The sequence below is a fragment of the Chiloscyllium plagiosum genome, unplaced genomic scaffold, assembly GCF_037043375.1.
Source record: "Chiloscyllium plagiosum isolate Xiang-an unplaced genomic scaffold, Cpla_swu_hap1 HiC_scaffold_27, whole genome shotgun sequence".
Lineage (NCBI taxonomy): Eukaryota > Metazoa > Chordata > Chondrichthyes > Orectolobiformes > Hemiscylliidae > Chiloscyllium > Chiloscyllium plagiosum.
Genome location: NW_028270165.1, coordinates 39,031,851 through 39,059,696, shown reverse-complemented (window position 1 = coordinate 39,059,696; position 27,846 = coordinate 39,031,851). Strand labels below are relative to the sequence as shown.

The following is a 27,846-nucleotide window of genomic DNA, read 5'->3' as shown; positions in this document are numbered from 1 at the left end:
GAGCCCTGTCTACATTGGGAAAGCTCACGGCTCAATTTAAACAGATATTCCGACATCTAACGGAACGGCGTCATATCTAAAGGGGGCAATCTGCATTTTAAAGGGACGTGGACATTTTAACGGGTATTTCTGCAAATAAAGAGATTTAAATGGACGAGATTACATTTCAAAGGGATGTGGCACATTCAAAGGGATATCTTCATATGTAAAGTGACGCAGTTATATCTAAACGAATCTACATTTCGAAGAGACGTTGCCCTAATTATAAGTAGAGACAATAGGTGTGAATTCTGTCTGTGTTGCAATGTTGAGTCAGACTGACATTTTTCTTAGAAAAGCTCTGCATTTAAATTACATTCTTGAGAAGGTAATTTATAGATTCGGGTGTAGGTTAGGGAGAATTGGCCGTGCTAAGTTATCCATAGTGACCAGGGATGTACAGGTTCGGGTGGCTTGGCCATGGGAAATACGGAGTAAGGGGTTGGGTATGAGTGGGATACTGTTCAGGAGGGCCAGAGAGGAAGACATGGGCTGAATGACCTGCTTCCACATTGTCGGAATTCGATGACCCTCCCCACAAAGGAGCATTTTATCTGCATCTATCCTGTCAAGCCCCTTTCAGAATTCTACTGGTTTCAATAAAGATATGCAGCACAGAAACAGACCCTTCGGTCCAATTCGTCCATGCCGACCAGGATTCCAAACTAAACCAGTCCCACTTGCCTGCATTTGGCCCATAATCCCTCTCAACCTTTCTATTCATGTACCCATCCAAATGCTGTTTCAATGTTGTAACTGTACCTGCATCTACCACATCCTCAGCAAGTTCATTCCACATACAAAGCCACCCTCTTTCAAAATGTTGCTCCTCAGGTTCCTTTTAAATCTTTCTACTCCAAGCAATATGCCCCCAAGTTTTGTGCTCCCCGACGCTAAGCAAGAGCCCTTTGCTATTCACCTTACCTCCATTCCTCATGATTTTATCAATTTCCTGCACTCGAATGAATAAAGTCCCAGTCTCTCCTTATAACTCAAACCCTTCCAGTCCTGGCAACATCCTGGTAAATCTTTACCAAACCCTCTCTAATAGTATTCTTCCTATTACAGGGCCACCAGAACCGTACTCAGTACTCTTAAAGTGGCCTCACCAACACCCTGTACAACCTCAACATGATGTCCCAACCCCTGTACTCAATGGTGTGAACAATGAATGCTATGCTGCTAAATGCCTTCTTAACCGCCCTGTCTACCTGTGATGCAACTTCCAAAGAACTATGTACCTGAACACCCCCCCTCCCCCATGTCTGTCTGTTCTATAACATGACCCAGGGCCTTACCATTATCTGGACAAGTGCTGCCCTTCGTTGTTTTAGCAAAATGCAACCCCTTGCTTGTATTAATACCTCTCACACACATGCTCCCCCTCAGACACACACAAACATTCCCCCCCCCCCCCCAATGCTCTCACAGGCTTATACTCCATCACACTCACACTTTACCAAGCATGTACACACTCTCACGCACAAACTCACATGGACGCACCCACAATTCTTTGGAGTGAATTTGTATTGGCAGAATTATATTTGCAGATACATTCAATTTTGCTCAAAAAGCATACAATTTCCAGGCAGTCAATCCATGTAATATTTTATGAATTCCTACTTTGGAAATAGAACCAGTCTGATTCAAAATTGAAATACTGACAGACTCAAATCTCACACCTTTAATGCGTTGTCTGAGCTGAGATGTTATCTTTTTTATAAAACCTTAAGTCATCTCAAGAATGTGACTTAAGAGATGTTCTGGCAGTTACACATTAATGAACCAAAACCTACACCCATTCGAAGAGATGAAAGACTTGACAGCAATCTAGGCTTGTTCAATATATTCCATCAGTTGCATGATATTGACCTTTTGATATACGTTCTGTGTCTTACGATGCTGCTCCACAGCTACCCGATGAAGGAGCAGCACTTAGAAAGCTAGTGCTTCCAAATAAACCTGTTGGACAATAACCTGGTATTGTGTGATTTTTTTAAACTTTATCAACCCAGTCTAATACCGACACCTCCACATCATTTCTAGTGAACACAGCCCACACCTCCTGGTGCTGCCAGTAAACTTTACAATGCTGATGAAACAACACAGTACCTGAAAGATTTACAATTTCTAATGACACTAGCTACTCATTCACTGCTCCATCTGATACACGACATTGGAAACTCAGTGCAGGAGGCTGAAAGAGAGGAGCAGCTTTAAACAAAAAGCCTCTTGGAGCTCAAAGCTTTCATTGAGAGTCTGAGCCTGGCGGTAAGTTCAGGTAACCTTTATTGTGACCCGACTTTGTTACAGCTTCAGATTCCTCCCCTGCAAAAAGGCACAGACAAAGTAGCTGCTTTTTAAACAGCTCAAGATCAAAGCCCACACAAACCCCACTGTCTTTACTATTGGGCAGCACCAGGTTGTAATTAGATCCTTGGCACAGCCTTAACCCGGAGGAAGTATTGCCTCACTCAGCAATTTCAACCCATTCCCTCTCTCCTAGTAAGTTTCTCCCCGCTCATTTGCCAGTGGGGGAAGGGCAGTGTAGAGTCAACCAGACTGCTGTGGGTCTGGGGTCACATGTAGGCCAGTCCGGGTAAAGGATGCAGCTGGAACGACTGAGTGAATCCTTTCCCACAATGGCGGTTCCATTCCCTAACAAGGGAGAGAGTGAATCAGATGGGGGCTTTCTCCCCTGTACCACCCCCCCTCCCTGAAACGGTCTCATCGTTAGATTCCGAACTCCACATTTCTGACAGAATACCAATTTTGCCATCTGTCGTGGCGGGATTCGAACCCGGGAGTCCCCAGAACCGGGTTGATAGTCCAATCGATAATGGCTCTCGGCCGTCACTCCTTCAATCCCCTTGCGATGGCACGTGAACTCGCGGGTGCTTCCGCAGGTTGCAGGAGTAGGTGAAGCCCTTCCTGCACTGAGATCAGCTGAACGGCCTCTCCCTTGTGTGGACATGCTGGTGGGTCTGCAGTTTGCAAGAATTGCTGAAGGCCTTCCTGCACTCGGGGCAGCTGAAGGGACTCTGCCCCGTGTGGACCCGCTGGTACTTGTGCAGGTGGGAGGAATACCTGAAGCCCTGCCCGCACTGAGATCATGTGAACGGTCTCTCCCCTGTGTGGATCCGCTGGTGCCTCAGCAGGTTGTAGGATGTGCTGAAGGTCTTCCCGCACTCGGGGCAGCTAAAGGGTCTTTCCCCCGTGTGGATCCGCTGGTGCCTCAGCAGGTTGGAGGAGTAGGTGAAGCCCTTCCCGCACTGAGAGCAGGTGAACGGCCTCTCCCCCGTGTGGACCCACTGGTGGGTCAGCAGGGAGGAGGAATTGCTGAAGGCCTTCCCACACTCGCAGCAGCTGAAGGGCCTCTCCCCGGTGTGGACACGCTGGTGCCTCAGCAGGGTGGAAGAATTGCTCAATGCTTTCCCGCACTCGCGGCAGCTGAAGGGTCTCTCGCCCGTGTGGACCCGCTGGTGGGTCAGCAGGGTGGAAGAATTGCTGAAGGCTTTCCCGCACTCGCGGCAGCTGAAGGGTCTCTCGCCTGTGTGGACCCGCTGTTGCCTCAGCAGGTGGGAGGAATGTCTGAAGGCCTTCCTGCAGTTGGTGCAGGGGAATGGCCTCTCTCCGGTGTGACAGTGCCGATGAGACTCCAGGACAGACGGGAAACGGAAGCCTTTCCCACAGTCGCCACACTTCCACGGTTTCTCCACGGGGTGGGATTCCTCAGGTTTCTCCATGGCCACAGCTTCAGCTGCACACAAACGCGTCGGGAGCCCCTCCCTGCCGTGAAATCCCCTTCCCAGGCCGTATAACTGTTTCAGGCTCCACACACAGTGCGCTGCAACAGTGGGGTCTCTCGGCCAGTCCCACTGATGCTGAAAACATCCTCAAACAGGAACCAAAAAGCGTTGAGCCCTCTCACAGAAATCACAGTCAAAAATAGTTGCTGTCCCAATGGATTGAATGACTGTCAGACATTGACATCAAAGTGAGGACTGCAGACGTTGGACAGTCAGTCAAAAAATGTGGCGCTGTAAAAGCACAGGGGAGTCAGGCAGCATCCGAGGAGCAGGAGAGTCAATGTTTCGGGCATAAGCCCTTCATCTGTTGATTTTGAAACTTCAGTCTTCAGATCTTCAAATACTCTGCAAAAATAGAGATTACAAAAGTCATTAGTATCAGTGCAGGGTAGAAATTGAGAACAAGTAATTCTACTTTCTGTGGAATATTCTTCCATCCCACTCTTCCCACCCCCCTCTGTTCTCACTCCATTCTAACTACGAGAACTCCCTTGCTGGAGGGTCCCTTGGAGACACTTCAACTGGACTTCATTGAGTTGGAGAAATGAGTTGAGTTGCTATAAATATGTTTTGCTTATTGCTGATGTCTATTCAAAGTGGATTGAAGCCTACCCTCCTCCTAACGCTACTGCTGAGACTGTGGTGAAGATTTTGTTTAAGGAAATAATTCACCGCTTCAGTATACCTGCGTGCATTAGCTCGGACAATGGACCACACTTTGTAGGTAATATTAACGGAGAACTCTGTTCCAGCTTTGTATTTGTCGGCAACTGCATGGTGCTTATCATCCTCAGGCGGCCGGCATTGTTGAATGTTTTAACCAAACTCAAGACTAAACTTGCCAAATTAATGGCAGAGTCTGGCCTCTCCTGGTTGTGCTAATCCCTGTGGCCTTATTCCAGATGCGATCCATATCTGCGATCAAGACACGACTGTCTCCAGCTGAGAGTCTCTCTGGTCACCCTCTCCATACCCCTTGGAACGATTCTGCTCCCTTCTCAGTCCACTTCCACCACATGACCGAAGCAATGATTGGTTGTGTTCTTGCTCTAACTAGTGTTACGCGTGCCTTTCACTCCCAGGAGCGTGCGGCCTATAGCGATGTTCCCTCCCTTTCAGCCTCGTCACGGGTAGAGCCTGGTTCGTTGGTGCTCGTCAAGAACTGGACTGGCAAAGATCTCCAACCTCATTGGGATGGCCCCTTCCAGGTTTTACTTCCCACCCCTACGGCGGTCACAGTCGCTGGGCGCTCAGCTTGGGTCCAACTGCACCATTGTAAATTGATTGGCCGCACGAATCAAAATGTTTGGGGGAAGAGGAGGAAAGAATCCTGGAATCCCAACAAAAGGAGTGGACCCTGTCCAGTTGGGTTTTTGAATCTTGCTGTTGTTCTCATGTTGATCTTATTGCAGATACTTGAACTAAGAGGAGGGACATGTGGGGGATCGCCTATCTCCTCACCTTTCTGATCACGTACAACATCCTGATGGGGAAAGCCACTAACTATGGATGCGACCAGGAAGGATCAGAGATTATCCACCACCCATGCTGAGGAGATGTCGTCCAGTGCACCGGACCAAACGCCTTTGACGTGTGGAACGTGATGACGATTGATTATTGCAATGGACTCTTACATCAGAAAGACCAGATGGTCCATCTGGACAGTAGAAATCAGTGAGAGTTACCATGTCGTTACCATGTTTTTTTGATTTTAACTGCAGACGCAAGCCTAGTGAAGATAAAAATGATCAACCCCGTTATTATGGTAAATATTTTAAGGACTCCCAGGAACACCATCCCTTTTTGCAGGACAGGCTTACTCGAGAAAAAGGGGAAGCCTGATAGGGGAAACTCCTCAATCCACAAACAACTTATGTATACAGGCCCACAGAACGCTCTTCACCCCAGAGGCAGTAGTATGTTACTCCTCTCTATCGGGAGATGACTTACGTGCCCCGTCCCCAGTCCCCGATTCCATTCTATTCGTCAGAATTCCTAATGCCGACCCTGTGAAGAGAAATATCACTTTCCAATAGCTCCGGTCTGTGTATACAAACAGCCGGTGTAACACTGGCTGGCGTACAGCAGGCCTTATGCTGCACATGGACCTGGAACGGAACCCTTTCCTTGCACATTTATAGGCCTTTTCTCTTTTCAGAATCTGATACTGTTACCAAGACCATGTACAATAGAGCTAAGGGAGAGCTCAATGGGAATAGCATTCTGAAGACCATTGTCTCCCATACAGTGCAAGTGCTCGAGTCACTTGGCCCATTTTTTACAGCGCTCAAGCGACTCCTCTTGCAAAACGTCGACGCTTGACTCCTGTAGACCTGACCAGACTTCCTGCTGTAACATTTCAGTAACCGATTTTGACAAACTCTCCCGAATATAAACCAAACCAGACTATTATTTCTTCAGCTAAGGTAAAGCTACCAATTTCCTTGTCCTGGATGGCAAAGATGTCCCTCATAAGGTCACCATCGGAGCCCTTGTTCCCACAACAGTTCCTTGTCCTGGCCAGTAGACAAGTCGATGGAACTTCCATCTGAGGAGGATGCAGCGGTCGGTCTCAGCCAACCTTGCTCCAACTGGAAGGATCCCAAGGGACTGCGTGACAATACAGGACACCCGATAGGCTGGGGAATCCAGAGTACCCTGAGGTTGGAAGGATCGGCAGGGGTGACAAGTCAACAGAACCGCAATTCCCTCTTTTACAGCCTGACCATTCGAGGAAATAAGACTAAAGAGGCTCTGAAACAGAGTAAATTGGGATTATCAGACCTGTGTCTTTACTCTGTGCAGAATCGGTATGCCTTAGACTATATACTCGCCCGGGAGGGTGAGGTCTGCACCATTGTCCAAGATAAATGCACTGTGGGCATTCCCGATCTCACTGGCAATATTAACTAAGATACAAGAGGAGATCCAGGCATTCATTGACAGAATGCCATGACGCACGCGGCCGCTACATCGCCCGCTGCAATACCTGCCGCCGCCGCCCCTGCAACCGCAGGGGAATCCCGTAGAGAATTAACTCTTAGTGCTTATCTGCTATGGATTGAATTGAATTGCATTTTGGGACTTCATGATGAGAGGTTTTTATTCCAGGCTTCCAAAGAGTATGATCTCCAGGACAAACCAAGAGAGAGGCTTTACAGGTCTGAGTTCTCAAAGGATTCCCTGGGCCACCTCAAATCTCCACTTTAACATGGGAGGTAGGACAAAATGGCTTCTGCTTGGCTAACTCAGTGGGACTGAGTCAGGCAGATACTCACGACTCAGAACAAACGAAGAAACCACAGACTGATATAAATCCAGTGAAAAAAACTGCAAATGCAGAAGTAACAAATGTGAACCTAACCATCAATCGCAGAAGTAACGGTTTAATCCTACCACCAGACAGGACAAATACGATTCCAAGAACAGGTTGTCTACAAGAAATTATGATAGATTAGATTATATTCCCTACAGTTTGGAAACAGGCCCTTCGGCCCAACCAGTCCACACTGACCCTCCAAAGAGTAACCCACCCAGAACCATTTTCCCTCTGACTAATGCACCTAACACCATGGGCAATTTAGCATGGCCAATCCACCTGACCTGCACATCTTTGGGCTCTGGGAGGAAACCGGAGCACCCGGAGGAAACCCACGCACACGGGGAAATGTGCAAACTCCACACAGACGGTCACCCAAGGCTGGAATCGAACCTGGGACCCTGGTGTTGTGAGGCAGTAGTGCTAACCACTGAGCCACCATGCCACCCTAGGCTAAGTCAAAAATGCATGAGGACCTTGCGGGATCTGATTGGTTGTTACTATGTGATCTTGCTCAATGTCTGACTCTAAACAACGTACATAAGTTCTATCCACACTCTGTAAAAGTTGGTGGATTCTTTTGGCAGTCTAGGAGTACTCATCGATGGCCCAGTGGTTAGCACTGCTGCCTCACAGCACCAGGGGTCCCAGGTTCGATTCCAGCCTCCGGGGTCTGGCTGTGTGGAGTTTGCACATTCTCCCCATGTCTGAGTGGGTTTCTTCCCACAATCCAAAGATGTGCAGGCTTGGTGAATTGGCCATGCTAAACTGCCCATAATGTTAGGTGCTTTAGTCAGAGGGAGATGGGTCTGGTTGGGCTACTCTTCAGAGGATAGATGTGGACTGGTTGGGCTAAAGGGCCTGTTTCCACATTAGAACATAGAACATAGAAGAATACAGCGCAGTACAGGCCCTTTGGCCCTCGATGTTGCGCCGATCCAAGACCACCTAACCTATACAAACCCACTATCCTCCATATACCTATCCAATGCCCGCTTAAATGCCCATAAAGAGGGAGAGTCCACCACTGCTACTGGCAGGGCATTCCATGAACTTACGACTCGCTGAGTGAAGAACCTACCCCTAACTTCAGTCCTATATCTACCCCCCCTTAATTTAAAGCTATGCCCCCTTGTAATACCCGACTCCATACGCGGGAAAAGGTTCAGACTGTCAACCCTATCTAACCCCCTAATCATCTTGTACACCTCAATCAAGTCACCCCTAAACCTTCTTTTCTCTAATGAAAACAGCCCCAAGTGTCTCAGTCTTTCCTCATACGATCTTCCTTCCATACCAGGCAACATCCTGGTAAACCTCCTCTGCACCCGTTCCAGTGCCTCCACATCCTTCTTATAGTATGGCGACCAAAACTGCACACAATATTCCAGATGCGGCCGCACCAGAGTCTTATACAACTGCATCATGACCTCAGGACTCCGGAACTCAATTCCTCTACCAATAAAAGCCAATACGCCATATGCCTTCCTCACCGCACTATTTACTTGGGTGGCAACTTTCAGAGATCTGTGTATATGGACACCAAGATCCCTCTGCTCATCCACACTACCAAGTATCCGACCATTAGCCCAGTACCCCATCTTTTTGTTATTCTTCCCAAAGTGAATCACCTCACACTTAGCTACATTGAATTCCATTTGCCACCTTTCTGCCCAGCTCTGCAGCTTCTCTATATCCTGCTGTAAACTGCCACATCCTTCCTCACTGTCAACAACTCCTCCGACTTTCGTATCATCCGCAAACTTGCTCACCCAACCTTCTAACCCCTCTTCCAGGTCATTTATAAAAATGACAAACAGCAATGGTCCCAAAACAGATCCTTGCGGAACACCACTAGTGACGGCACTCCATGAAGAAACTTTGCCATCAACTACTACCCTCTGTCTTCTTCCATCCAGCCAATTCCTAATCCAAACCTCCAACTCACCCTCAATGCCATATCTCCGTATTTTCTGCAGTAGCCTACCATGGGGAACCTTATCAAACGCCTTACTAAAATCCATATATACCACATCTACCGCTTTCCCCTCATCAACCTCCTTCGTCACCTTTTCAAAGAATTCAATAAGGTTTGTGAGGCACGACCTGCCCTTCACAAAACCATGCTGACATTGTTGGGAATCTAATCTAATCTAATCCTTCTGGGCTGATCAGAGTCTACCGAACAGGCCATATCAAAGAATAAACTATTGCTTGTGTGATTGACAAAGTCACTTCCAGGTATGTTTATTGACCAATCCCAGAAATCGGATCCAGACAGCAGTCCAGATTAGAACAACCAGATAGGAAATGGTTAATGTCCCCAGGATGTGGGGAGCAAAATAAGACACCAAGGCGTTAACACCAACACCAGGGAAAAACTGAACATACAGACGTAACAAACATTCGTAGTAAGCCAGAATCACAGATGTACAGCACAGAAACAGTCCCTGCTGACCAGATATCCTAAATCAATCCAGTCCCATTTGCCAGCACTTGGTCCATGTCCCTCTAAATGCTTCCCAATATATACCCATCCAGATACCTTTTAAAGGTTGTAATTGTACCAGCAGTCACCACTTCCTCTGGCAGCTCATTCTTTACACACACCACCCTCTGTATATAGGAGTTTCCCCTTAGGTTTCTTTTAAATCTCACCCTAAACCTATGAGCAATCCCAGATCAAAGATCTTGTCTATTTACCCTCGCCATGCCCCACATTATTTTATACAAGGTTGTAGGGTCACCCCTGTGGGTGATAGGTAAAGCAGTGTTACTTCTGCAACCATAATTGCTTCTGCAAGGTAAATGAACTAACGCCAGGGTATAATTGTTTCAGCCAAGAGTGGAGTTAACAAGAATGAAAGCTATGTGAAGGAAATATATAATTGCTTTTGTATTAGCTAAAATGTGCATACATGAAATGTGCCTGCCAACAATGGTAGATGTTACAAACAGATAAGGTGCTTTGAGGGGAGGGGGTGTAGGTTAAGCTAGATATGTTCGTACAAAGTTATAATCATCTGTTTCCTGCTTCTGCAAAAACAAAAAAAAACACAATCAAGGAGGTCAGAAGGCTCAGTGTCGGCGAAAAATGGGAGGAAATGTTGCTTTCGGAAACAAGGAAGCAGCTGGCAGTGAAAGAGGATATACGCTAACACTTTGTTCACGCACAAGGCTGGATAAGGCAAGAAATAGACAAGAGTAATGGGCGCCACCGGGAAAGAATGGAGGGACAAACCGATCTTTTGCGGGTCAGCTTGGAATATCAGGGCGGCGGGGGGGGGGGAGGAACGTGGATGAGGGAAAGAAGCTGAATGTGCGGAGCCAAAGTGGAGGAAGAACAGAGGATGCAAAACTTGCTTGAAGCTGCAATGAGGAATATTGCATGTGCTGTACTTGTACCTGTTGCAGTTAATGGTGGGAATCGGGTGCATTTTAAAAATAAAAACAGAAAAGATATCCAGCCCTCCCCCTTCCCAATCTCTATCCTTCAGTTCCTCCTCACCCGGCTAACTGAGACACATACCTGAGTTTGCAGAGTCTGCTCCCTCCCTGGATTCACTCCAGTTGCTACAAGTGAACAATTTCCCCTCCTCCCATCTCTGTCTCCCTCCCAGGATGAAGAGTTGCCCAGAGGGCGGGAGATTCACTTTGAAACTGACAGAGCCACTTCCGCCTTGTGGCGTCACAAAGGAACTAGGGGCGGGCCGAGGAAAAGCGACGGTTGAGGGGGCGGGGCATGGCCAACCGCGGAACGCCGCACTGCGCATGCGCCTGTAGCAGACGAGGACGAGAAAACACTTTCCAAAAAACCCCTCCCTTCAGAGAATCCCCACAGTGTGGAAGTAGGCCACTCGGCCTCACCAACCCTCCCAAAGGTCACCCACCCACACCCATTCCCCTACATTTAACCCTGAGTAATGCACCTTACGCCTAATTTCACATAGCCAATTCACCCTAACCTGCACATCCCTGGGCACTATGGGTAAGTTAGCATGGCCAATTCACCCTCACCTGCATATCCCTGGGCACTATGGGTATTTCAGCATGGCCAATCCACTTTAGATTAGAGTGGTACTGGAAAAGCACAGCAGTTCAGGCAGCATCCGAGGAGCAGGAAAATTGACGTTTCGGGCAAAAGCCCTTCATCAGGAATAGAGGCTGCAGGGTGGAGAGATAAATGAGAGGAGGGTGGGGGTGGGGAGAAAGAAGCATTGAGTACAATAGGTGAATGGGGGTGGGGATGGAGGGGATAGGTCAGACAGGAGGGTGGAGTGGCCTGTTCGGATCTGAACTCTGCTGGTTTAAAGTTGGTCCGGAGTCCGTGTAGGATGAGTTGGTTACGGGGGCAGGTAATGAGGAAGCAAATGTGGCTGTGGTAGCGAGTCTGTTTCAGGACATGGTTGAAAAGCTTCAGGGCAGAGGAAATGACCTGGGAGTTGCAGTGGGAGAGGGATTACTTGAGATTCTTGTAGAGAGAGGAGGAAAACTTCTTCAATGCAGGCATCCTTGCAAGAGGATTCACTGTAGGGTTAAAATCAACTAGGTAAAAACAAGGACTGCAGATACTAGAAACCAGATTCTCGAATCACACAACTCCAGGTTGTAGTCCAACAAGCTTCTTTGGAAGCAGTAACTTTTGGAGTTCTGCCTCTTCATCAGTTGGTTGTGGAGGATAAGATCCTAAGACACAATTTAGAGCAAATCATTCCAGTGTCCTGCCACTGAAATGGTATATTGAACAAACCTGGATTGTTAAGTCTTCCACCGTTTCAAATAGGTTGTAGGTCTCATTACAATGTAAATCCCAGAACTTCTTGTTGTCACCTTCTCGAAATAACAAGGCTTCATAGCAAAAGCTCACATCTCAGCCCAGACAATGCATTAAAGGTGCGAGGTCAGAGTCTGCCTGTATCCCAATCTTGAGTCAGACTGGTTCTGTTTCCAAAGTCGAATTTACAAACTATTACATGTATTGACTGCCTGCAGATTTTTCCTTAAAAAATGCACATAGAATGTATCTGCAAATATACATCCCCCCCCACCACACACACACACACACGCACAAGTTTGTTGGGTGAATTCGTACTTGCAGAATTATGTCTTACTTTGCTCAAAAACTGCATGAATCCATGTAAGATTCTGTAAATCAGTTTAACCATTGTGGCACAGAGTCTCACACAGGGGAGCTCACACCTTCAATACATTATCTGGGCTGACGCGACACCAATTGGTAAAGTTCACTTGAGGATTTAACTATTTTAAAAGGTTTTCTGATTTACATTTGAAAGAACTGATACTATCATGGTCATTCGAACAGGTGAGAGACTTAAACAATCCAGGTCTTTTTCAATATATAGTTTCAGTTACATCACACTATAAACTGTTGCTATAAATTCTGTGTCTTACAATTTTATATTCCACAATCCCCTGATGAAGGAGCTGCACTCCGAAAGCTACTGCTTCCAATTAAACTTGTTGGACAGAATTTCTCAAGTAGGGCACCATACGAATCCTGGGAGACTGCTATTTCTTGTTTACTTCGTAATGAACAAACATTAAGCACGGTCGCCAATTTATTTCTAATTTTGTTTCATTTTTCTTATTTAATTCTCTTCGATGATGTGGGAGAATTGTTAGATTTGGGTCAGCCATTTGGTCACATATTAAAGCCTGGAAACCATTTTGAATCTCAGCTTAGTGCCTGCTTGCTAAAGTTTGTGTTTCCCAGGCTCAGCGGAGACGGTTGGCCTTGCAGCTGTGCTGCTTCTGATAAACAAATTATTTCCTGACATGGGGCTTTATTTCCATCCCCCACAGTTGGCAAGTCAGGCAGGAGATACCCTGGTCCTGCCAGGTCACCGGCCGATATCCTTTGAGAGATGAAATATCTGGTTGCTGCTTTTGTTGTGTCCAAAATAAAGAGGAAAGCTGGCCAGGGACAAAAGTGCCGATAGAAATATTGATACAATTCTCCCTACTCAGCCACAAGATACTAGTGAGAGAACTAAACAGGGTCCTAGCATCTGGACATAATACTGCTGAGAGCACTTGTGCTTTACAAAATTAGTCATAAATAATTTGCGTACTGCAGGGTTATGAGAGGTGAAACCCTATTTGATAAGCCCTGGACCCACACTGAGGTCCGTGGCATGCTTCAAGATACCCTCAATCTGTTCGGGTGCCCAACATTAGTTTTAATTGGCGAGTAGAAATCTGAAGTATAATTGCTCACTTCAGGATGTCCAGACTTGAATGAATTTGGCATACAGGACACATTGGGCAACCATTAAAGACTCTGTTGTATTTCCCTGGGTTATGGACTCATGCAGAGACACAAACAACTTGTGTTGAAAACAGTGTTCGATTTGCAAATGGAACAGCTGAGAGGTATTTAGAGTTAGCACACTTGGTTAAGCAGCAATGTGTCACAGCCAGGATTTATGAGGCTCAACTCCCTAACTTGGGCTGTTCTGGAATGTGAGTGCCTCATTAGCCTTGGAAGGAAGGAAGGAATAAACAAAAGCTGACAAACTGAGATATGAAGCAAGTTAGAAAATGTTACAGAGAGACACACACAGGCAGAAGTTTGCAGGAAAGTTAACACTTCATAATCTGGTTTCAATGCACATTAGCCTGGGTATAGTACTGATATCACAGGGGCCTCAAATAGGGGACTCCCTCAATACTCAAACCAAAACATGGGTGTCCCCTGCTGGACTGGTTTGTGTTCATTCTTTGCTGCTGCCTATTTCAGTTGATGGTGTCCATTATTGTGGCACCCAGATTTTCGGAAAGCAGCTCGGAAAAGATCTGAAGCGTATTTAATTTGTAAACAAACAAGATGCATACTTTAAGAGGGATGCCCTGTGTTTGTTAACCACTTCCTTGCCTGGTCAGCCTTTACTGGTTTACAACTTGCGTATATAGAATCACCTCACGTACATTGTCATGAATATTGTCTAATATGAGTAGATGTATTTAGTAGATGAATCAAAACCATCTCAATGACTGAAACAGCTGACACTGCATTGTTGGTCAAATGGGAAATATTTGCATCAGTTAACGAAAACTCTTCAAAGTTTACAGTCACGGGTACGTCAAGCTGAAGAATTAGGTCCGGGGCATATTGGAGCCTGCTTCCTCGGACAGAGAATTCCGCAGATACACTACTCTCTGGGAAAACCAGCAGCCCTCACTTCCTCCTCCTCATCTCTGTCCTAAACCTACTCCCCCAAAGCTTGGGGCCTAGTCTCAGCCACCAGCAGAAATGACTGGATAGGGTAGGGCTTCATCCTCTCAGTGCAAAGAATTCCCACTTTCCAGCAAAATCCCGGAGTTGCTTGCTGTCTCACAAATGGAAGATTTCGTTGTAACTTCTTCCGGTCCCAGTAGGGCAAAACATCTTTGAAAGCTGCTCTGAAAGCCCTGTCTTCACAACCACACTTCTGCTTTCACCGAAGACAGTTACAGTCACACACCACAGAAACAGATCCTTCCACCCAACGAGTCTATGCCAACCATATATCCAAAATCAATCTATTCCATTTGCCAGCATGTGGCCCATATTCCTCAAAAACTTCCTCTTCATGTACCCATCCAGATGCTTCTTAATTGTTGTAATTGTACCAGCCTCCACCACTTCCTGTCAGCTCGTTCCATAAATGCAAAACCCTCTGAGAAAAAGTGGCCCCTCGGGTCCCTTTTAAATCATTGCCATCTGAGCTCAAACCTCTGCCTTCTAATTTTGCACTCCCCTACCCGGAGGAAAAGACCTTGGCTATTTACCCCTATCCATGCCCCTTATAAACTTCTATAATGTCACCCCTGAGCCTCCGACACGAAGGGAAAACAGCCCCAGCCTATTCAGACTCTCGCTCAAACCCTCCAACTCTGACACCAGCCTTATAAACCTTTTCCAAACCCTTTCAAGTTTCACAACATCCTTCCATAGGATGGAGATCAGAATTACACACAATATTCCAAAAGTGGCCTAACCAATGTCCTGTACAGCCGCAATATGTCCTCCCAACTCCTTCACTCAATACTTCACCAATAGAGGAAAGCATACCAAACATCATCTTCACTATCCTGTCTATCTGCCACTCCACTTACAAGGAACTATGAGCATGCACTCCAAGGTCTCTTTCTTCTGCAACACTCCCCCTATCTAAGTCCTGCCTGCATTGCTTGACCAAAATGCAACACATCACATTTCTCCAAGTTCAACTCCATCTGCCCCTCCGTAGCTTATCAGCTCATCCAATCAATTCTAATTTATTGTGAACTCTCTTTCCTCTCTTATCCCTTAGAAGCTGAAGATCTCCCTCCATTTCCAATTTGCTGAACCTAATCCCTGCTGTACCTCATCCTGAAGGGTCTGGTTCATGCTGATTAACAGGGCCATACTCAGGGGAGATCTAATTGAAGCATACAGAATACTGAACAGCCTGGACAGAGTGGATGTTGGGAAGATGTTCCCCTTGATCGGAGAAACTAAGACCCGAGGGCACAGCTTTAGAGTAAAGGGAAGACTTTTTAGAATGGAGCTAAGGAGAAACCTCTTCAGCCAGAGAGCAGCGAATCTATGGAATTCATTGGCACAGAAGACTGCAGAGGCCAGGTCACTGAGGATATTTAGACTGAGATAGCTAGGTTCTTGAGTATTGAGGGGATCGAAGGTGACAGGGAGAAAGCAGCAGAATGGCCCTCAGAAACTGATCAGCCACGATTGAATGGTATGAACAGACCTGATGGGCTGAATAGCCTACTTTCTACTCCTTTGCCTTATTGTCTCTTGCTGTCCAGGACACTGAGAATTGGGAGCAGGAGTCGGCCATTTGGTCTTTTAAGCCTGCACCAGCAATGAACAGATCACAAATGGATATGGACCACCCTACATCGAGATGCAGAGGCTGGAACCTTTTTCACTGGAGCAGAGGTTAAGAGGTGTCCTTAGAGAGGGTTAAAAAATCATGAGGGGTATAGGTGAGATGAATGGCAGGTGTCATTTCAAGATGAGGGAGCAAACTTTTAAAGTGAGAGTAGAACGAGTCTAAAGACATGAGGAGCACTTTTTTTAAAGAAAGAGTGTGGTTGTTTGTGGAATGAATGTCTAGAGGAAGTGATGGATGCAAGTACAGTTACAATGTTTAAAATACATTTTGATAAATAAGTGAATAGGAAAGGTTCGGAGGGATATGGGCCAAACACAGGCAGATGGGATTAGTTTGTGAATATAGTCAGCATGGATTAGTTGACCTGAAGGGTGTGTTTCTATGCTGTATGACTGTCACTGTTCTGTACTACCCTTAAAACTATTTTCTTGCCTTCCCCAATAACCATCCACTTCTCTGTTGTTCAAAAATGATATGAACTCAGCCTTGAATATATTCAATTACTCCCTAATTGCAGGAAGACATCCCCACTTCTAAACTCAATTCCTCTTGCTCATATACCACTTGCCTTGCTGAATGCTTGCTGTACCTGTCTGATAACTGGCATTGACTGGTGTAGGAGGACGCTGAGGCTCCTTTGTCCATCCACACATCATTCCTGATGAAGGGCTCTTACCCGAAACGTCAACATTCCTATTCCTTGGATGCTGTCTGACCTGCTGTGCTTTTCCAGCGCCACACATTTTGACTCTGATCTCCAGCATTGCAGTCCTCACTTTCTCCACTTCCCAATATATCACCATTTAACCAATACATCTCATTTCTGCTTTGTTTTTTCCACAGCAAAGACTATAACTTCACCCTGTGGTACTGCACTTGCCAGGTGTTTGAGGCACAGACCTGGACCAGTTTTTCCAGAGTCTGTCCTCTTTCTGGATTCACTCCCTTTCTTCTCAGTTGCTGCAATTCAACAATTGGATCCCAGCATGAAAATAAAAGAAATAGAAAAGGCAGTGAGAGAAGAGTGTGCTGTTGGACAGAGGAAGGAAATTACAGTCTTGGATGAATCTCAATCTTCATTCAGAGAGAGAGGAGCAGCAACAGCTTCAGAAGCTCATGGGTCAAGATTAGAGTGGTGCTGGAAAAGCACAACAGGTCAGGCAGCATCTGAGCAGGGTGACGGCAAAAGAAATTCATGCACCATTTTTAGACAGATAGAAGCATGTGCAGTTTTTTGCAGACACCGGCGAACATGCTGACACTGATGGGCACGTGCAGTAGGCTCTGTAGATATGTTGGTGTAACTGCCAGATTCAACTGGCCAAATGTCAATAGGAGGAAAAAAGGGTAGAGCCACAATTTTGATTCACCTTCCCACCTCTGGATCTACCCTTATCCTCCGTTCCAGTGAAAAAGTCCCAGCCTCTCCCGATAACTCAAACCCTCCAGTCCTGGCAACGTCCAAGTAAATCTTTACCGAATCCCCTCTAATAGTATTCTTCCTATTACAGGGTGACCAGAACTGTACTCAGTACTCTAAACAAAATGGCCTCACCAACATCCTGTACAACCTCAACACAGAACAAAGAAAATTTACAACCCAGGAACAGGCCCTTCAGCCCTTCAAGCCGAAGCCGATCCAAATCCCCTGTTTAAACCTATCGCGCAATTCCTGAATCTGTATCCCTCTGCTCTCCCCATACTCATGCATCTGTACAGATGTACCTTTTCTTTTTATAGATTTTTTTTTGAAAATTTAACATTTTTACAAGTTTACAAATTAAAAAAAGACAAGTACAAACATTAATATACAATTAAATTTTAAATAAATAGCCAAAACCTGTCAAACAAAAAGAGATACAGAGAAGAAAAAGAAAAAGACAAAACTCATCTAGCTACTAATCTAACCTATAACTAAGGTAAAAACAATAACTGCAGATGCTGGAAACCAGATCTAACCTATAACTAACCAGAGCGTATGATCAAATATCTTACATTATTCAAAAGAAAACAGGATAACATAGTAATTAATTAGTGAAGTACACACTCGTAATGAGTTAACATCAAGTTGTAATAAAACCCGTAGTCATGTGGGATTCCTCTCCCAAAAGGCCCCGGACCAGCCAGAACTGTTACCTCAACTAGATGAAAGCCCTTGAAAGAATGGTCGAAATATCTGTATCCATGTAATTTAAAAAGGGCTGCCATATTTTATAGAATAATTCAGTTTTTTGGTGCACCATATTTGTAAGGAAGTCAAGGGGAACATATTCCATGATTAATCTATGCCAATTCTGAAGTCCGAGAGGGCCCTCAGCCACCCAGTTTACTAAGATATTTTTCCTTGCATAGAAGGAGAGAATGGAAAATAATTTCCTCCCGTGCACATCCAGAGAAGGTAAGCTCGAGAAGCCCAGAAGAGGAGATACTGGATCTATTGTAATTTCCGTTCCCAAGATGTCTGTCAGGGCGTTTACTACTTCGGTCCAGTATTTGTGGATCTTATGGCATGTCCATAAGTGGTGTGGAAGAGTGCCCAACTCTGTTTTAAATTTGGGACACATTGGAGATACTCCTGCCCTAAATGTTGCCAATCTTTCCGGTGCCATATGGGCCCTATGAAGTATTTTTAACTGAATGGCCTGAGTTCTGTTACAAATGGAGATTTTTTTGGCATTCTCCCAGATGTCATTCCACATTTCTGTAGAAATTTCCAGCTGCAAATCCTGATCCCATGTTCTAAGCAGACGGTCCATATCTTCCGACATTTCATCACGTAATAAATGATAAAGAGTGCTGATCAAGGGTACGCCCATTGGCCACAACACTCTTCGTTCTCTATCTGATTTATAGAGACTATTTAATAGCGTAGTCGTCTTCTGTATGTAATCTCGTATTTCGAAGTATCGAAAGAGGTCTCCATTAGGTAATCCAAATTTCTGATGCAGCTGTTCAAAAGTCATCAGGACCCCCTTCTCAAACAGATCCCCTAAACAGGAGATACCCCTGGATCTCCAGGATTTGAATGTGGTATCTGTAAGCCCCGGTTGAAAACCCCATGCCCCCACTATAGGAGTATAGGGGACATTTTATGTGAATTACCCTCGTTTTGCCGCATTATATTCCAAGCTTTAATTGTGTTTAGTACTATAGGGTTTCTATAGTGGTCCGTAATGATTTTCATCTAATCTAAAAATAAGAGGTTAATAAGAGAGCACTGTACTTGAGAAACCTTGATGTCCATCCAGATTGGGTCATGTCTGACCCGCAATCAATCGGCTATGCAGCTTAACAAGAAACTTAACTGATACTTCCTAAAGTCTGGAAAATCCAGCCCTCCCCCCTTGCCTGTGGAAGCTGTAGCTTCCTTAACTTAATAAGGGGCCGTCTAGGATTCCAGATGAACGAACCCAGCCAACCATACAATTTGCACAGTGCCAGCCTCGGCAGCATCTCCGGAAGCATTCTCATCGGGTATAAGAGACGGGGCAAGACATTCATTTTAATTAGGGCTATTCTACCTAGCCAGAAAATTGGAAGGTCTCCCCAGCGTGAAGGTCCTGCCTTACCCTTTCCAATAGATGCACAAAATTGGCCTTGTATAGCTGGCCAAATACTGGGGTGATAAAAATGCCTAAGTATAGGAAACCCTCCAGAGACCACCGAAAGGGGAAGTGGGATCGGTCCAATAAGTGGGACATACGAGTGAGGCGTGGCCTCCGATTTTGAAAAATTAATTTTGTAGCCTGAAAATGCACTAAATGTATTAATAACTTGGATTAAGGGACGCACGGACATCAGAGGATTACTAAGAAAAAGGAGATCATCTGCAAATTTTATGTTTACCTGTACAAACCCTCAGGGCCGTTATATTAGAGTCAGCCCGTATCGCTTCCGCCAGTGGCTCAATTATTAGCGTGAATAGCAACGGTGAGAGAGGACATCCCTGACGGCAGCCCCTACCCACACTGAAGCTACCTGAGCCTAATCCATTGGTGATCACAACTGCTTTGGGATCATTATACAGTGTTGAGACCCATTTGGCAAATACGTTTCCAACACCAAACCTTTCTAATGTATAGAACAGGTATGACCATTCAACCCTGTTAAATGCCTTCTCCGCGTCCAAAGAGACTACTATTCCTGGTATTTTTTCCTGATGACAGACTTGATTCACATTCAAGACCCTTCTATTGTCATTAAATGATCTACGGCCCTTAATAAACCAAGTCTGCTCCTCTTTTATGATATATGGCAGCACCCTCTCCAGCCTCAATGCTAATGTTTTAGAGAGAATGTTAAAATCTACAGTTAGCAAGGATATCGGTCTGTATCATGCACAATCTTCTGGATCTTTTCTTTTTTTGAGAATAAGGGAGATATTCACCTCATTCAGTGAAGGCAGGAGGCAGCCCTGACTATTTCTGTAGTTTTACATGTTCATAAGTGGGCCAGCTAATACTCCTGTGAACTCTTTGTAAAATCCAACCTGAAAGCCCTCTGGGCCAGGTGCCTTACCGCTCTGAAATTGCCTAATTGCATCAAGTATTTCATGGGTTGTTAGGGAAGCATTCAGGACCGATACATGTTTTGGGGTTAAGTCCGGAAATGCCAGGCTTTTAAAAAAGGACTGCATCCTCCTGGCTCTACCTTCACAATCCTGCGATCAGAATAAAACTTTCTGAAGATTGCGTTGATCCTTTTAGGATCGTGAGTCAGAGTACCAGCATTTTCCCTGATAGCTGTGATAGCTTGAGAGGCCATTTTGTTTACTTGCAAGAAATGCTAAGCATCTACCAGGTTTATCACTAAATTCATATAATCTTTGTTTTGCAAATAATATTTCCTTCTTTGCCGTTAAGGTGAAGGCGGTATTCAGAGCTGTCCTAAGGGCCGTAATCCTTTGTAATTTGGCAATAGAAGGTCTGTCAGCGTATGCTGTTTCAGCTGCTATTAAGCGAGCCTCAAGTAGACGCTGTTGGTTTCCCTTTAATTTTTTCTGGGTCACCAAGTATGAAATGATCAGACCTCGTGCATAAGCTTCAATAGTCTCCCACATCATTGACGGGTTACTGGCCGTACCTGAATTAATTTCCAAGAAAGCTTTAAATTCTTGAGAAAAATATTTTGCAAATTTACTATCCTTCGTTAAGAAGGAACCCATACACCAATGTCAGGGGGATGCCTCATTGTTCCTAGCCTTGATTTCCATATACACAACAGCGTGATCAGAAATTATCATATCACCTATTTTACAGGATGATATGGAATTTAAAAAACTCGAGGGGACAAAAAACATGTCAATTCTCATGTGACATTTATGTGGATTAGAGTAAAAAGAGAAATCTCTGCCTTGCGGGTGGAGGCACCTCCACACATCTACTAATCCTAATTCTTGATTCAAATCCGCCAATTGTCTATATCTGGGGGATACACCCGCAGTACTCTTGGGTATGCTGCCTATTTCCGGCTCCATAATGCAATTAGAGTCTCCCCCTATAATTGTATGACGAGCACCGAGAGCCATCAATTTGGAGAAGGCTTCCTTTATAAATTTGAAAGGATGCGCCGGGGGACAATACTGGTTTAAAATCCCATATTCCTCTCCATTTATAAGGGCTTTAATTAGCATATATCGCCCAGATTCATCTTTTATCTGACTTAGGATTTTGAAAGGGAGATTCTTTTAAATAAGAAGAACTACTCCCCTACTTTTTGAGCTGAAGGAAGGAAAGAAGGCCTGATCAAATCCACCCTGTTGTAATTTCAAGTGTTCTTCATCCAATAAATGGGTCTCCTGTAGGAGAGCTATATCAACCCTTTCTTTTTTGACATTTGATAATATTTTCTTCCTTTTGATTGGAGAATTACTTCCCTTGACATTCCAGGTGCACCATTTAATTGAATGACTCACCATAATCATCCAGACAAGTCCGAGACCCCCCGGGAGGAGAAACACCATCCAAAACACCACGAGCATAGACCATAGAAAATTCACAAAGAGATTCTTTATTACACTCACACTAACATAATAAAAAACTATTTCTAAATAAAAAAACAAAAACATATTTAAATGGAGATTTTCCCTCTCATTTCCTTTCCGAAAACCCACCATATCCTCTCCCAACCAGTGCCCCACCCTCGACCCAGGAACCCCATAATAAAGTGAAGAAAATTCAAGTGTATGCCCAAGCTAAAGTTAACAATGAGTACCCTCCCTACCCGCCCACACCAACACTTAGATATATTTGGTGATGTTAATACCACGTATAAACATATAAAACTATAAAATTACAGTCTCAGCAGATAGTAATTAATTATGATAATACAAAATAACAGGGGGAAAACAACCCAGCTTTAAAAGAAACAGAAAAAATAAGACAAAGCAGAGACCCCTCCTCACCTAAATCTACGAGGCCACCCAGCCTATATATATAGAAATACAAAAAAAAGGGGAAAATCGCAGAGTGGAGAACAAATAAGCCCCCTCTCCCTACTCCCCGGAAATAATATTAAGCAATAAAGTAATAAGAGAAAAAAAAAAGGGTGAACCAGAGAAGGGGGAGGGCAGAACAACATCATTCACCACACGAGTTAACTCTTAAGATTTATCCAAGAGGCCAAACATTCCGTGGCCTTCTCCGGCGATCCGAAGTCATACACTGACCTTCGTGGCTAAAACGTAGTGTTGCTGGGTAGCGCAGGGAGTACTGAATGTTTAAATCCCTTAAACGCCCTCCTCTTTTGGACCAGAAATATGGAAAAGTCCTCAATCAGCATAATCTTGGATCCTTTGTAAATCATGGCTTGGGGATCTTTCCCAAGATTTCTGGAAGCTTCTAGGAGCATCTGCTTCTCCTAAAAGCACTGCAGCCGGAACAGGACTGGGTGGGGGCGCTGGTCCAAGCTGGGCCTATGTATTGCAACCCGGTGGGCCCATTCTACCGAGACCTGGCCTGATCCAGCCTCCAGATTCAATAACTGTGGAAGCCACTGCTCCAGAAACGTTGTAAACTGGCCTTGCTCTTCCCATTCGGGAAGGCCCAGCAAACAAATATTTTCGACAACCTTGATTTTTGAGGTCGTTAATGTGATCTTCCAAGGCCCGGACTCGCTGGTCGAGAGTCCAGACCCGACCCTCGGCTGATTCTGCGGCAGCCTCGGAGGTCGCAGCCTTTAGCTCCGCCCCTCCGACTCGATGTTCGATTCTTTCAATATCTCGGTCGTGCTTCTGCAGCGCGACCGAGAGCAACTCCCACCTGCTCCTGGACTCTTCTATGAAGGTGGCGATCTTCTCTTCAAGCTTAGAAATCACTGCAACAAGGCTCGCTACCATAGTTAAGTACCCTGGGGCAGCTGTGGACGCCTCTACTGCAGCTGGGGAGGGGTTCCTTTGTGCTGCGAGCTGCGGGCATTCTTTCCTTTAGTCATTTTAACGGGGCACTAAACCGCTCAAGTTTGGTGCAAAATAACTAGCTGTATTTAAATAAAACCTATTTAAATGATTTGGAAGGTGTGGTGGAGGCAGGCAGCCTACTTTGCCTGAGTCTTGGGCAGAGCACTACAGACTCAGACTTGCTGGGTCGCCGCCATCTTGGATTTCCTCCACCCAGATGCACCTTAAATGAATCTACCGTCCCTGCCCCTACTTCTGCTGGCAATGCATTCCAGACATCTATCACCCTCTGAGTAAAGTACTTTCTGTGTGCATCTCCAACATGATATCCCAACTCCTGTACTCAGCATGTGAACAATGAAGGCAAGTGTGCAAAACACCTTCTTCACCCCCATCTACCAGTGATGTAACTTTCAAGAACAATGAACCCGAACACCCCCAGGTCTCTGTTCTACAACACGACCCAGGCCCTAATATTACCTGTACAAGTCCTTTATTTTAGTAAAATGCAAACCCTCACTTATATCCATACCTCTCTCATACACACGCTCTCTCTCAGACATACACATACACCATCCTCTCAACACACTCACCCTCTCGCAGGCTCATTCTCCATCACAATCACACTTTATCAAGCATGCACACATGCAAAGACACACTCACTGATGCACAGTCTTATACACAAACTCACATACAAACACACTTTCCTGATGAAAGGCTTTTCCCCGAAACGTTGATTTTCCTGCTCCTCGGATGCTGCCTGACTTGCTACAACACCACATTCTTGATCCTAAACTTAGTACCCTTTAGTTCTGGGCTCCCCCATCCAAAGGAAAATACCATGTCTATTTACCCTATCCATGTCCCTCATGATGATATAAAAGTGTATATGGTCACTCCTCAGACTCTGGCACACTACGGAAAACAGTCCCAGCCTATCCTTATGTCTCTCCTCACCCGGCTAACCATGACACATACCTGAGGTCGTAAAGTCTGCTCCCTCCCTGGACTCACTCCAGTTGCCACAAGTGAGCCTGCTCCACAATCATTAAGATCACGGCTGACCTGTCCATCGTCTCATCTCCTCCTCCCTGCAGTCACAAGGAACCCCTTAATTCCCCTACCAGGCAAAAACCCACCTAACTGTGTCTTGAATATACTTAATGAAGCTGCCTCTATTGCTTCCTTGGCCAGAGTATTCCATAGATTTTGATGGAAGCCCTTTTGCCCAAAACATTGATTTTCCTGCTCCTCGGATGCTGCCTGACTTGCTGTGCTTTTCCAGTACCACTCTAATCTAGACTGTTCCATAGATTCATGGCCCTTGGGGAAAAGCAGTTCCTCCGCATCTCTGTCTGAAAGCTACTCCCTCTAACCTTGAGGCCTAGTCTCACCCACCAGCAGAAATGACCGGACAGGGTAGTGCAATGACATTGGGAAGATGTTTCCACTGGTAGGAGAGACTAGGACCAGAGGGCATAGCTTTAAGAATAAAGGGAAGACCTTTAGGAACAGAGATAAGCGATGTCGCCTTTTCTGCCAACAGCGAGGAGCATGGACACCAGCGGGCATGCATGCTGTTGTTCACACCGAGGAACAGACACAATATGCTCTGTGGCGATGCTGGTGTTATTGACAGATGTTAAGTGTTCAAATGCCAAGGGGAGAAATAAAGAGTAGAGCCACAGTTCTTTTTCCTCATGTGGTTCAACATTTTATAGCTTTTGCATTTTGTCTGGCTGCTCAACTATTTTTTAAATGTCTTTGCGTCAGTGTAGGGTTGAGGTTCACAACAAGAGGGCATAGGTTATAGGGTGAGAGCAGAACGATATTAAAGGTATCTAAGTTGCAACTTTTCCATGCAGAGGGTGGTGCACGTATGGAATGAACTGCCAGAGGAAGTAGTGGAAGCCGGTATAATTACAGCACTTAAAACACATCTGGATGGGTATATGAATAGGAAGGATTTAGAGGGATATGAGCCAAGTGTTGGCAAATGGGACTAGATCAATTTAGGATATCTGGTTGGCATGGACAGGTTGGATCAAACGGATCTGTTTCCGTGCTGTACATCTGTGACTTTAAATAATAAAGTCTACTTTTCCAAATAACAAACTATATCCATGTTAACAAGGCTTAGTGCACAACATGCTTTACTAACCATTCTCAACAGGTCCTGCCCCTTCAATGACTGAGGAACATATACATGCTGGTGTATAATCTCCTTCACTAGTATTTACACACTAACCCCAGCAATTGCACAAGTAACAGTAAAGGGCAAACAGCACAAGGATTAAACCAAACAAACAGCGAGGGGAAACAGCACAAGGATGAAACAAACAGCGAGGGGTAAACAGCACAAGGATGAAACAAACAGCGAGGGGTAAACAGCACAAGGATGAAACAAACAGCGAGGGGTAAACAGCACAAGGATGAAACAAACAGCGAGGGGTAAACAGCACAAGGATGAAACAAACAGCGAGGGGTAAACAGCACAAGGATGAAACAGACAGCGAAGGGTAAACAGCACAAGGATGAAACAGACAGCGAGGGGTAAACAGCACAAGGATGAAACAAACAGCGAGGGGTAAACAGCACAAGGATGAAACAGACAGCGAAGGGTAAACAGCACAAGGATGAAACAGACAGCGAGGGGTAAACAGCACAAGGAGTAAACAGACAGTGAGGGGGAAAACAGCACAAGGATTAAACAAACAGTGAGGGGAAAACAGCACAAGCGCCAGTAAAAGCAGATGGAAAGTGAGTGTAAAATGTCACTATGACAGGACAGGACAGGACAGGCCCCACATTCCTTCCCCTCCGCGCCCCCCCCCCAACCTGCCTCACCTTTCACCTCCCGGGCCCAGTACCTTCCAGGTGGCCCCATAGTTGACACAGGGGCCGCCCCACGACCAGTAGAACTCCACCACCCAGGCGGCCGACGAGTTCCCAAGTAGGCCCTTAACCCCATCCGCCTCCAGAATGCTCACCGGCTCCTGCCTGCTGTACATCCGGCCGGTGTGGCCGTGACACAGCAGCTGCGCCAGGAAGGCGGCGGTGCCCAGTGACGGTGTCTGCCCCGGGCCGCGCGGCGCCATTTTCCTAACGGCCGCCCTCCCGCCGCTTCCCCGCTCGAGCGACTTCTCCTCCCAACCGCCGTCGCCCCCGCGTGACGTCTGCACGGGGGGATGGGCGGGGGCGGGGCCGGGGGAGCCTCACCGTCACCAAGCAACAGCCACCTCGCGCTACAACTGCTCATTCACAAAAACAAACTCTCCTGTCTCGCTCTGCAGCTGCAGGGGGGACACTGCCACGTTTCCAGGAGCCCTGTCTACATTGGGAAAGCTCACGGCTCAATTTAAACAGATATTCCGACATCTAACGGAACGGCGTCATATCGAAAGGGGGCAATCTGCATTTTAAAGGGACATGAATATTTGCGGAAATACCGTTAAAATGAAGAGATGTAGATGGACGAGATTACATTTCAAAGGGATGTGGCACATTCAAAGGGATATCTTAATATGTGAAGTGATGCAGTTATATCTAAATGAATCTACATTTCGAAGAGACGTTGCCCTATTTATAAATAGAGACAATAGGTGTGAATTCTGTCTGTGTCCCAATGTTGAATCAGACTGACATTTTTCTTAGAAAAGCTCTGCATTTAAATTACATTCTTGAGAAGGTAAGTTATAGATTCGGGTGTAGGTTAGGGAGGATTGGCCGTGCTAAGTTACCCATAGTGACCAGGGATGTACAGGTTAGGATGGCTTGGCCATGGAAATATGGAGTAAGGTTCAGAGGGCCAGAGAGGAATAGATGGGCTGAATGGCCTGCATCCACATTGTTGGGATTGTATGACCCTCCCCATAAAGTATCCATTTTATCTACATCTATCCTGTCAAGCCCCTTTCAGAATTCTACTGGTTTCAGTAAACGTATGCAGCACAGAAACAGACACTTCGGTCCAATTCGTCCATGCCGACCAGGATTCCAAACTAAACCAGTCCCACTTACCTGCATTTGGCCCATATCCCTCTAAACCTTTCTATTCATGTACCCACCCAAATGCTGTTTAAACGTTGTAAATGTACCAGCAACTACCACATCGTCAGTAAGTTCATTCCACATACAAAGCCACCCTCTTTCAAAATGTTGCCCCTCCAGTTCCTTTTAAATCTCTCTCCTCACCTTAAGTAATATGCCCTCAAGTTTTGAGCTCCCCGATGCTAAGCTAGAGCCCTTTGCTATTCAGCTTACCTCCAGTCCTGGCAACTTCCTGGTAAATCTTTACCGAACCCTCTGTGATAAGAATACTTCCGATTACAGGGCCATCAGAACTGTACTCAGTACTCTGAAAGTGGCCTCACCAACATCCTG

At 45.7% G+C, this 27,846-nt stretch overlaps 1 pseudogene; it reads right to left on the bottom strand.

Annotated features, from left to right (window-relative positions):
- Positions 1–2,311: 2,311 nt before the first annotated feature.
- The window catches only part of LOC148143679 (uncharacterized), a 41,378-nt pseudogene continuing 15,843 nt past the window's right edge, over positions 2,312–27,846 (bottom strand).